This window comes from Pecten maximus, chromosome 6 (assembly GCF_902652985.1).
Source record: "Pecten maximus chromosome 6, xPecMax1.1, whole genome shotgun sequence".
NCBI classification, from domain to species: Eukaryota; Metazoa; Mollusca; class Bivalvia; order Pectinida; family Pectinidae; genus Pecten; species Pecten maximus.
The window spans coordinates 16,442,972-16,453,797 of record NC_047020.1 but is presented as its reverse complement, the minus strand read 5'-3'; the positions used below and the strand labels follow the sequence as shown (position 1 = coordinate 16,453,797).

General features: G+C 36.5%; 1 long non-coding RNA gene across 1 annotated transcript; it reads left to right on the top strand.

Annotated features, from left to right (window-relative positions):
- Window positions 1-7,040: 7,040 nt before the first annotated feature.
- Window positions 7,041-9,363, top strand: LOC117329104. Its single transcript, XR_004533103.1, has 3 exons — window positions 7,041-7,723; window positions 7,837-7,907; window positions 8,473-9,363. It is a non-coding gene; the product is annotated as an uncharacterized LOC117329104 (long non-coding RNA).
- Window positions 9,364-10,826: the final 1,463 nt, after the last annotated feature.

Genomic DNA, 10,826 nt, shown 5'->3' with positions numbered 1-10,826 from the left:
TATGTAGTAGAGGCCAGCCAGTAATAGACTTCTACTGTATGTAGAAGAGGCCAGCCAGTAATATATCTCTGCTGTATGTAGTAGAGGCCGGCCAGTAATAGACTTCTACCGTATGTAGTAGAGGCCAGCCAGTAATAGACTTCTACTGTATGTAGAAGAGGCCAGCCAGTAATAGACTTCTACCATATGTACTGAAGGCCAGCCAGTAATAGACTTCTACTGTATGTAGTAGAGGCCAGCCAGTAATAGACTTCTACTGTATGTAGTAGAGGCTAGCCAGTAATAGACTTCTACTGTATATAGTAGAAGTCGGCCAGTAATAGACTTCTACCGTATATAGTAGAGGCCAGCCAGTAATAGACTTCTACTGTATATAGTAGAGGCCAGCCAGTAATAGACTTCTACTGTATGTAGAAGAGGCCAGCCAGTAATATATCTCTGCTGTATGTAGTAGAGGCCGGCCAGTAATAGACTTCTACCGTATGTAGTAGAGGCCAGCCAGTAATAGACTTCTACTGTATGTAGAAGAGGCCAGCCAGTAATAGACTTCTACCGTATGTACTGAAGGCCAGCCAGTAATAGACTTCTACTGTATGTAGTAGAGGCCAGCCAGTAATAGACTTCTACTGTATGTAGTAGAGGCCAGCCAGTAATAGACTTCTACCATATGTAGTAGAGGCCAGCCAGTAATAGACTTCTACTGTATGTACATAGTAGAGGCCAGCCAGTAATAGACTTCTACTGTATGTACTGAAGGCCGGCCAGTAATAGACTTCTACTGTATGTAGTAGAGGCCAGCCAGTAATAGACCTCTACTGTATGTAGTAGAGGCCAGCCAGTAATAGACTTCTACTGTATGTAGTAGAGGCCAGCCAGTAATAGACTTCTACTGTGTGTAGTAGAGGCCGGCCAGTAATAGACTTCTACTGTATGTAGTAGAAGTCGGCCAGTAATAGACTTCTACCGTATGTAGTAGAGGCCAGCCAGTAATAGACTTCTACTGCATGTAGTAGAAGTCGGCCAGTAATAGACTTCTACTGTATGTAGTAGAGGCCAGCCAGTAATAGACTTCTACTGAATGTAGTAGAGGCCAGCCAGTAATAACCTTATACTGTATGTAGTAGAGGCCAGCCAGTAATAGACTTCTACTGTATGTAGTAGAGGCCAGCCAGTAATAGACTTCTACTGTATGTAGTAGAGGCCGGCCAGTAATAGACTTCTACTGTATGTAGTAGAGGCCAGCCAGTAATAGAGCTCTACTGTATGTAGTAGAGGCCAGCCAGTAATAGACTTCAACTGTATGTAGTAGAGGCCAGCCAGTAATAGAGCTCTACTGTATGTAGTAGAGGCCAGCCAGTAATAACCTTATACTGTATGTAGTAGAGGCCGGCCAGTAATAGACTTCTACTGTATGTAGTAGAGGCCAGCCAGTAATAGACTTCTACTGTATGTAGTAGAGGCCAGCCAGTAATAGAGCTCTACTGTATGTAGTAGAGGCCAGCCAGTAATAGACTTATACTGTATGTAGTAGAGGCCAGCCAGTAATAGACTTATACTGTATGTAGTAGAGGCCAGCCAGTAATAGACTTCTACTGTATATAGTAGAGGCCAGCCAGTAATAGACTTCTACTGTATGTAGTAGAGGCCGGCCAGTAATAGACTTCTACTGTATATAGTAGAGGCCAGCCAGTAATAGACTTCTACTGTATGTAGTAGAGGCCAGCCAGTTATAGACTTCTACTGTAAATAGTAGAGGCCGGCCAGTAATAGACCTCTACTGTATGTAGTAGAGGCCAGCCAGTAATAGACTTCTACTGTATATAGTAGAGGCCGGCCAGTAATAGACTTCTACTGTATGTAGTAGAGGCCAGCCAGTAATAGACTTCTACTGTATATAGTAGAGGCCAGCCAGTAACAGACTTCTACTGTATGTAGTAGAGACCAGCCAGTAATAGACCTCTACTGTATGTAGTAGAGGCCGGCCAGTAATAGACTTCTACTGTATGTAGTAGAGGCCAGCCAGTAATAGACTTCTACTGTATGTAGTAGAGGCCAGCCAGTAATAGACTTCTACTGTATGTAGTAGAGGCCAGCCAGTAATAGACTTCTACTGTATGTAGTAGAGGCCAGCCAGTAATAGACTTCTACTGCATGTAGTAGAGGCCAGCCAGTATTAGACTTCTACCGTATGTAGTAGAGGCCAGCCAGTAATAGACTTCTACCATATGTAGTAGAGGCCAGCCAGTAATAGACTTCTACTGTATGTAGTAGAGGCCAGCCAGTAATAGACCTCTACTGTATGTAGTAGAGGCCGGCCAGTAATAGACTTCTACTGTATGTAGTAGAGGCCAGCCAGTAATAGACTTCTACTGTATGTAGTAGAGGCCAGCCAGTAATAGACTTCTACCGTATGTAGTAGAGGCCAGCCAGTAATAGACTTCTACTGTATGTAGTAGAGGCCAGCCAGTAATAGACTTCTACTGTATGTAGTAGAGGCCAGCCAGTATTAGACTTCTACCGTATGTAGTAGAGGCCAGCCAGTAATAGACTTCTACCATATGTAGTAGAGGCCAGCCAGTAATAGACTTCTACTGTATGTAGTAGAGGCCAGCCAGTAATAGACCTCTACTGTATGTAGTAGAGGCCAGCCAGTAATAGACTTCTACTGTATGTAGTAGAGGCCAGCCAGTAATAGACTTCTACCATATGTAGGTGATATGTAGGTGTTAGGTGACTCTGGCTGGGATATTCTGTCTTGAACAGGGAACGAGGAGGGCATATTGGTCCATTTCTCATGAAAGCTATGTGACTGGCTGGGACATTCTGTCTGGAACAGGAAGTGAGATGGGCATATTGGTAATTGTTTTGTGGAAATCAGATGACTCTGGCTAGGACCCTTTGTGGACCACATCACCTGACTTTTGGACTGGCCAGGGAATCATAAAGAAACTTAAGAAGCCTATATATTTGGGTTTTTCTATTTTTTTAACCTTTTATTTTTTTTTTTTTTTCATTTTAAATCTGACTTCACAAGGTCCTTGTTCTTTTCTATGTCTCCCTGCACTTTTGGCCATATATCTTTTCTAATTGGCTTGTATGCAATTACTTCAAATGGAAAACATTTTTCTTAACAAAAAACACTTGTTCTTTTTCCTAGTTTTAACAACATATCTCACACCAGAGACAGCAGCAATATATTTCAGACACATACTTTCAATAATAAATTGAAACTTCAGACATTTTAATGAATTTTGGATGCAATTAAAATCCTGACTTCATTTTACGAAGCAAGGTGCACATTATATCTTAGACAAAAGTGCCTGATTGGATTTATTGTACCAACTAATATTAAAAGTATTCCTATTGCCCGTCATTTAAAAGTTCCTTTTAAATATCAATGCATAGCTAATTCAAAACTCATAACAAAATGACTGACATAAATTACTACACTGCCATACAAAATAGAAATTTAAACTAGAATAAAACATCCAGATGACAATTAATTGATAGCTGTTTAAATTTGTCGATTGCGTATTAAGTTATCTGTTTCTTATGAAGCTAAGCAATCAATGTCATCGTAACTGACAAACATTCAGTTTGCACAACAGTCGGACATGTATACAAGGCAGTAAAATAAGTAAATGACATTAACACATGCATGGCATTATTACCAAGTACTGCCATCATTTCAACATGTCAAATCTGTCAGACTCCAAGAGAACCAAAAAACCTCTTAATCATCTCGCACACCATCACAAAAGAGAATTTGAAATTCTATCTGAATGAGGAAAAAAAACACAACAATAATTTCGCTTCGAATGCCTTCCATTTCAAAATGGCAGATGGTGCAACTAATGAGTGACAATTATGTTTTTCGAGATGTCATATTAAAATGGACGCACACTTCTCATTCGTTTATATTTATATGCTTTGACTTGAAGGCTGCTACCTATAGCCAGGAGGTGTTACAGCAACGTACTGGGGACACTCCAATAGAATGCACATGGAAGTACAGATCTATGTATTTGAGACACCATAATCAATGTTTAAATTTTCCAAGAAAAGTGACAAATTGCAGGACTTTTCAATCAGGCAAAGGTTTTGGGGGGGGGGGGGGGGGGGGGGGGGTAAAATATTTTGTTGGGCATGAAATGTCACCAACAAGCTCATGGCATCTGGGCGAATTTGTGTTGTCCCTCGGCGGGAGGAAATTTAAAAGTAAAATAAAGACCAATCTCAATGTTTTTCGACAATCAGTAAGCTTGAATACCCGGTAGAGTGTTTAACACAAGCATAGATTGTTCTGTTTGTCTCAACATGACAATCAATTCCATCTAATTTAGCTCCATTCTACTTCAGGCATGCTATTGGATTTCTTCCATCAAATGATCAACCCAGTAACAAGATCAGAGTCTCTATCTCTTCGACAGAGTGAGACATGTGTACAAAGACTATCAAATCATCAATTCTTTTCCTTACATTCAAAATTTTAATTACCTTTTCAAAAAACAATTCTGCAATTTTTTATCTTTTTTCTTTCACAATTTCACTAGGGCAACTTCCAGAAGTGCAAGTCTGTACCTTATAATTTAAGCAAGAACATACATTTTCAAGAAAAGATTATTCACCAACTTTATCAAAATGTGTAATTTGTTCATTTTGAAAAGGAAAGGTATTTATAAATGAGGTTTTTTTTTACTCTGTAGTGTACAGAGTAGCTACCAGGTATTCTAAAATTTTCATTCCAAAAAATGATTCCTAAATTTCATCCTAATTAAAACAGACACAAAACTATAGTACCATAGTCTATACTACTTTTTTCAACATGGATGTGCTTACTCCTGAGTATTATAGACTTAACACAGCAAACTTTGAATATTGTGATAACAAACCCCCAGACAAAGACAGAGATCCCAGAAGAAAGTGTCCAGAATAACCCTATCTACATGTATGTTTAGTACCCGACACATGTTTTTATTTACATTCTATACCCCTTTTGATTTTTTTATGTTAAATTTGAAATCATATTACCGAAATATATAAATTTGAAATTATATTACCGAAAAATATATAATAAAAATAATGGTACTATTTGTTAGAAGATCCATGTTTATGAATGTACTCATATCAAATTACTAATGTACAGTATATATAATTACAATACACATATCAATAGTCTTGTAAAGAATGGCATTTACAATCTGACCAATGCCACTTCATGTCTAGTTCATTAAAGATAACAGCTATTCAAACACAACAATAATATTTTCCTTTGTGTACACTTGTGTACAAAACAAAGCACAATGTTGTTATTCCAGATATTGCCATTTATAATGCTCTAATCGGATTTGTTTCGGGGTGCTTTGTGATCCCTTATCAATTTGCAGCATGGACTGCAATGCAGCATATGCTGCAATCATGCTGCTTTTATGCTGGCATCATGCTGCTAGTTTCACAGCATGATTGCAGCATGTGCTGCATAGCAGCATGGTACCATGCTTCTGTACAGCATGTACTGCAACCATGCTTTAAAAATTGAGGTAATTGAATATCTGAACTCTATCATGCTGCAATCATGCTTTGTCGACTTAGTTAATTTATCATATGCACTGTATCATGCTGCAACCATGCTGCAATAACTTTGCCAGTTTGGATATCAAATCATATCATGCTGCAATCATGCTGTGTGGACTTGGTAAATTTATCATATAAATTGTATCATGCTGCAACCATGCTGCAATAACTTTGTCATTTTAGACAGGATATGTACCATGCTGCAACCATGCTGCAATAACTTTGCCAGTTTGGATATCGAATTATATCATGCTGCAATCATGCTGTGTGGACTTAGTAAATTTATCATATGAAATGCATCATGCTGCAACCATGCTGCAATAACTTTGGCATTTTAGATAGGATCTGTACCATGCTGCAACCATGCTGTATTAACTTTGCCATTTTAGATACAAGCTGTACCATGCTGCAATTATGCTGTATTAACTTAGTTAATTTAATGAACTGCACCATTCTTTCATGTATTAACATGAATTGTTTAAGTTGAAATGTGTATATGCTTGGCCATTCTGTATTAGCTTAAAAGGGCATTCCTTTGTTCGGACATCACAAAATTTCTGTGGGTGAAATGTAGGTCCAAGCGAGGATCCAAAATCTAGGACCAAATTTCCCAGGTACCAAGATTAACCTAAACAATTATTAATTAATAAAATAAGATACAGAAAATTAACAAAAGTTGGTATTAGATATTTTAGTATCTTTTTTTTTAAATTTTAAATAAAATATAGAAAATTTCCAGGTATCAATGGTGATAACAAAATAATTTTTAAAAACATGTTTGTGTTGCAGAATTTCCTTTTTATACTTGATCAGTACCACACATATTTATTTAAAATTCAATAACAATTATTTTAATTAAGTATTTCGTTTATAAGTATGTTCTTTGTTAGTATAACGGTTCACAGCTTTTAAATGTGATATTTTGTCAGCTTTCACTTGTAGTTCTATCTCAGAAGGAATTAACTTAAACATTGATGAATGTTGCAAGTTAGTACATTCGTGTGACGACTTAAAACTCATCCCTATAAAAATTTCATTCAAATTTTCAGAGTTTAGATCGTTTTTTGAAGAACCAGTATCTTGACTTTTGCTTCGATTATACACTTTTTATCGGAGATAGAATCAGTCACTTTATCCAAGCACTGACATAAACCAAGACGTTGCCATTTACCATGCACCAGCTTACTACCATGGCCAGGTAGCCATACATTACATGTAACATGTTCGCCAAAACAAAATCGGGGTCACTCTACCAACAGTTACACATGTGCTTGGAATATCGCTTTTAATTCAATCAAATAAGATTAAAATCACCTGCTCTTTGTCTTTGTATCGCATACTTTCTGGATATATGCGGTGTTAAGATTACATCTGATAATAGCATATGAAATCACGTCGTGTTTGACACAACATTCATCGCTATAAACTCCAATAAACATGTGTCGAACTTATGTTGTCACTCGGACGCTTCCTTGTAAAACGTATATTGAAGTTAAGCGCTGTGATGATCTCGACGTCGACATGAGTTTACTAACAACAGACGATATTCCCGTACTTTAATCTGAATTATTTGAAATCGTGAACATAAAAAGAAAACGTGCATTGGTCGGTTCCTCGTCTGAAAATACATCCATATTAAACAATAGGCGTATGACAGACGAGGCCAAAACCTCTGGTCAGATTACATGTTTATCGTTCGGTTCACCTATGACCTCGTTTGTTTACCTTGCTCCCGAGATGTGACGAGAGTGCTCCTCGAGCTCGTGCGATCTAAATGTGCACGATACAAGTATTAAATACTGTAATATTTATCTTAAAAGTATGACACAATAGAAGTTTATGATTTAAAATAAAAAACACGCACAAGTAAAAATGAATCGTGTTAATCTCTGGCAGTAAAATATTTATCCCATGATGCAACACACACGAGTTTAGCGGGAAGTCTGATAGCCATGTTTGAATTCACCGGATGTTTATTTCCAGAAGAAAAGTATAAACAAACACGACGATAGCCTAAAAACGAAGTTTGTTTCCCGTCTTACTGAAGAAGATCGACTTACTTCAAGTTACCGACGAATGAATATCAGCTTTCTCGTTGTTTTTGACGACCGATGCATATTTTTACCGACAAACATCGTTACGAGACAGGGTAAGTTTTAATTATATAATCTTCTTCACGTTCTGACATCGTTTCACATTATACGGCGATGAATTTGATATAGATCTATTCATATCAATAATACCTAATTATTTATTTTTCAGGGTTTTGATGATTAATTTATCACAGATTACACGGCCGAAGGAAACGCAGTACCGATCCATGTGTTACAATCGTAAGTTTTCAATTTTATTTATTTATTATTAACGATCTTCGGCCCGACTTAAATTGCATTTTTTCCCCACTCACACAACCCTTGTTATGATTATGACGTACATACGTATTCACAAACAATGGTGAGGAAAATGTGTGTTTTGGATAATGAAACCTTTCGTGAAAGATCTTTACCTCCACATTTTTTGAGGATCGATGTTTGCAGATTATTGCATCAAATTGAAACGATTAAATGAAATAAGTGAATTAAGATGAATTATAAGTAAGTAACATTGTTTTATGTATAGTATATTGCAGTTTCACATTGATATGAACTGATGGAGAATTCGGGAGTAGCTTGATTTAATTAGTAATTAAGTCATCCTGGCAAGTTTTATTTTGTAGCTTTGTGTGGCTGGCTTAAATTTTCTTGATAAAAAGGCTTCCAAAGCAAACTTAATGAAAATGATAGCAAAGTGATCATGAAAAGTACATAAGTTAAATACATACATTATCTTCAAAAACTTGACAATTATTCTAATTTTGAAATAAAAGAATATTCTTAAAGTCTTTCTTTCTTCCAACAGAGACTGAGTCTTCATGCAGTACATCTGGAATGAGGAACACCGCATGCATTGTGGTCCAAATTGATGGCATTGACTTAACACAAAGCAGAAAGGAATGAAGAGAAATTAAGAAGTTTATGTTTCACATTAATTAAGATTATTTGAGATATGTTATCTGTCGAGGTATACAACATTTCCTTTCATAATAAAAGTGTAAACATTAATATATATACAAAAAAAAAATCATGTATATAATCTAAAAATCCTTGTTAGTTATTTGTTGTACTAGCAAAAAATATAATATAGTCGTCTCAAGCTTGGTTGTATTGAAATCCCCGGGGACAGTGACAGAGATATATCACTACAGTATGTGCTACATATCAAACAACACACCATTGTTCAAATTGTCAATCAACATTTCATTTAGTCAGTATTTAGAATTGATTCCAAAATTATGATAATCTTTTCACAGTTTATTAGAAATAATGTTAAATTCGATAGAAGAAGTCTTCGACTGTTGCTTGTTTTTGTTTATTTTAAGTTCACAGACACACATGTAAACAGTTTCCAGTACATCTGGGCTACTTCGAGGAAACTACGTATACTGTCTGAAATCAGTCTTGTGCGTCGGTGACAAAATGTATACATATCCTACTATAACTCTGCTGGAAAATATTATTTTGTACTGTTTTCCTACTATTTTAGAAGAAAAAAACAGAATTATAAATACATACTGTAGTATGTACTGACATTGAACTTGTATATCTTGCTGACTATTTTTGTTGAAACAAACCACTTCTAGCTAGGATGAATTGATATTAGTTGTATTTGAAAATTGTACTAGAAAAAGATAGCTGTGTTGTGTATGTGATGGAAGTTTTGAGAAAAAGAATATAAGAGGCTAATAAAATAAGTACCATGGGTAAATTAGAATTAAAATTTGTTTTGTCACATTCTCATTTCATTGATAAGTTTTAAATGTTTGAACTAGAAAAAACAGCCTGTATGAAAAGTTTTATACCATGTTAATTACCAAATAAAATGTAATACAAAAGTATTCTTCAAGTTTTTATTGCATGATTTTCATTGATTTTGTAAACCATGCTGCCATGAAGCATGATTGAAGCATGATCCCAGCATAATTTGCATAATTGAAACATGCTGGGATCATGCTGCAGACCATGCTGGGATCATGCTGCAGACCATGCTGGGATCATGCTGCAAACCATGCTGGGATCATGCTGCAAACCATGCTGGCATCATGCTGCAGACCATGCTGGCATCATGCTGCAGACCATGCTGGGATCATGCTGCAGACCATGCTGCAAACCATGCTGCAAACCATGCTGCAAACCATGCTGGCATCATGCTGCAGACCATGCTGGCATCATGCTTCACAGACCATGCTGGCATCATGCTGCGGCCATGCTTCCTTAAAGCATAAATGCAGCATGATCCCAGCATAATTTGCATAATTGAAACATGCTGCAATCATGCTTTAACTAGTAAGAATATATAGTGAGGTAAATTAGGCACCATGCTGCAGTCATGCTGCATTCATGCTGCAATTCCATGCTGCATTCATACTGCATCTATGCTGTGATCATGCTGCAAATTCATAAGGGATGACTTTAGACACCGGTAATGAAGCATTCATTATGATTAAGTACATTCGCGACCTAAGCCTCATCTGAATCTGACCTCTTAACTGACCAGTACGACATGCACTGAAATCAGCAGGAGAGAGAACAGAATGTTCATTGTAATCAATGGTCAGTTGTGGTCAATCATTGGTTAATTATGATGGATGACATGCAGTTGTGTGTATGACCACGCCATAATTACCATTCTTAAAACATCAGAAATCTGCATATTTCTTGGTGACCCATAATGTGATGATAATCAGCTCTTTTCGTGTCCCTGGGGTCAGTTTCCATGGTTTCCAGGTTAGAAATCAGAGAGCTATTTGGATAGCCCAGACAGGACAATAAATTTTGCATGTGGTTAGAGTTCAGCCATTCTGCATGACCAATGTCTCTTTGCTTTCTTGGCAAAGTCCATGTCGGCTAATAAAATACCAAACGGTTCCCTATTTAGTCAATCTTCTATAATATCTACAAAACATGCCCAAAAATTCTTCTGTTTATCTTTAAACTTAAAGATCACTGAAGATAATTTTTTGTATTTAATTTTTTGCCAATGATTTGTAGTTATTCACAAAATCTGAAATAGAGTGATTTATCAAATCCCTTTCCAAGGTATTTAATTTGTTGTTATTTTATTCTATCATCAAGAATAGTGTTAACAACTTTTTCATTATGTATCAAAAAAGTTCAGGAAATTTCAAGGCAATTCAAATGATCAAATTTGATGTA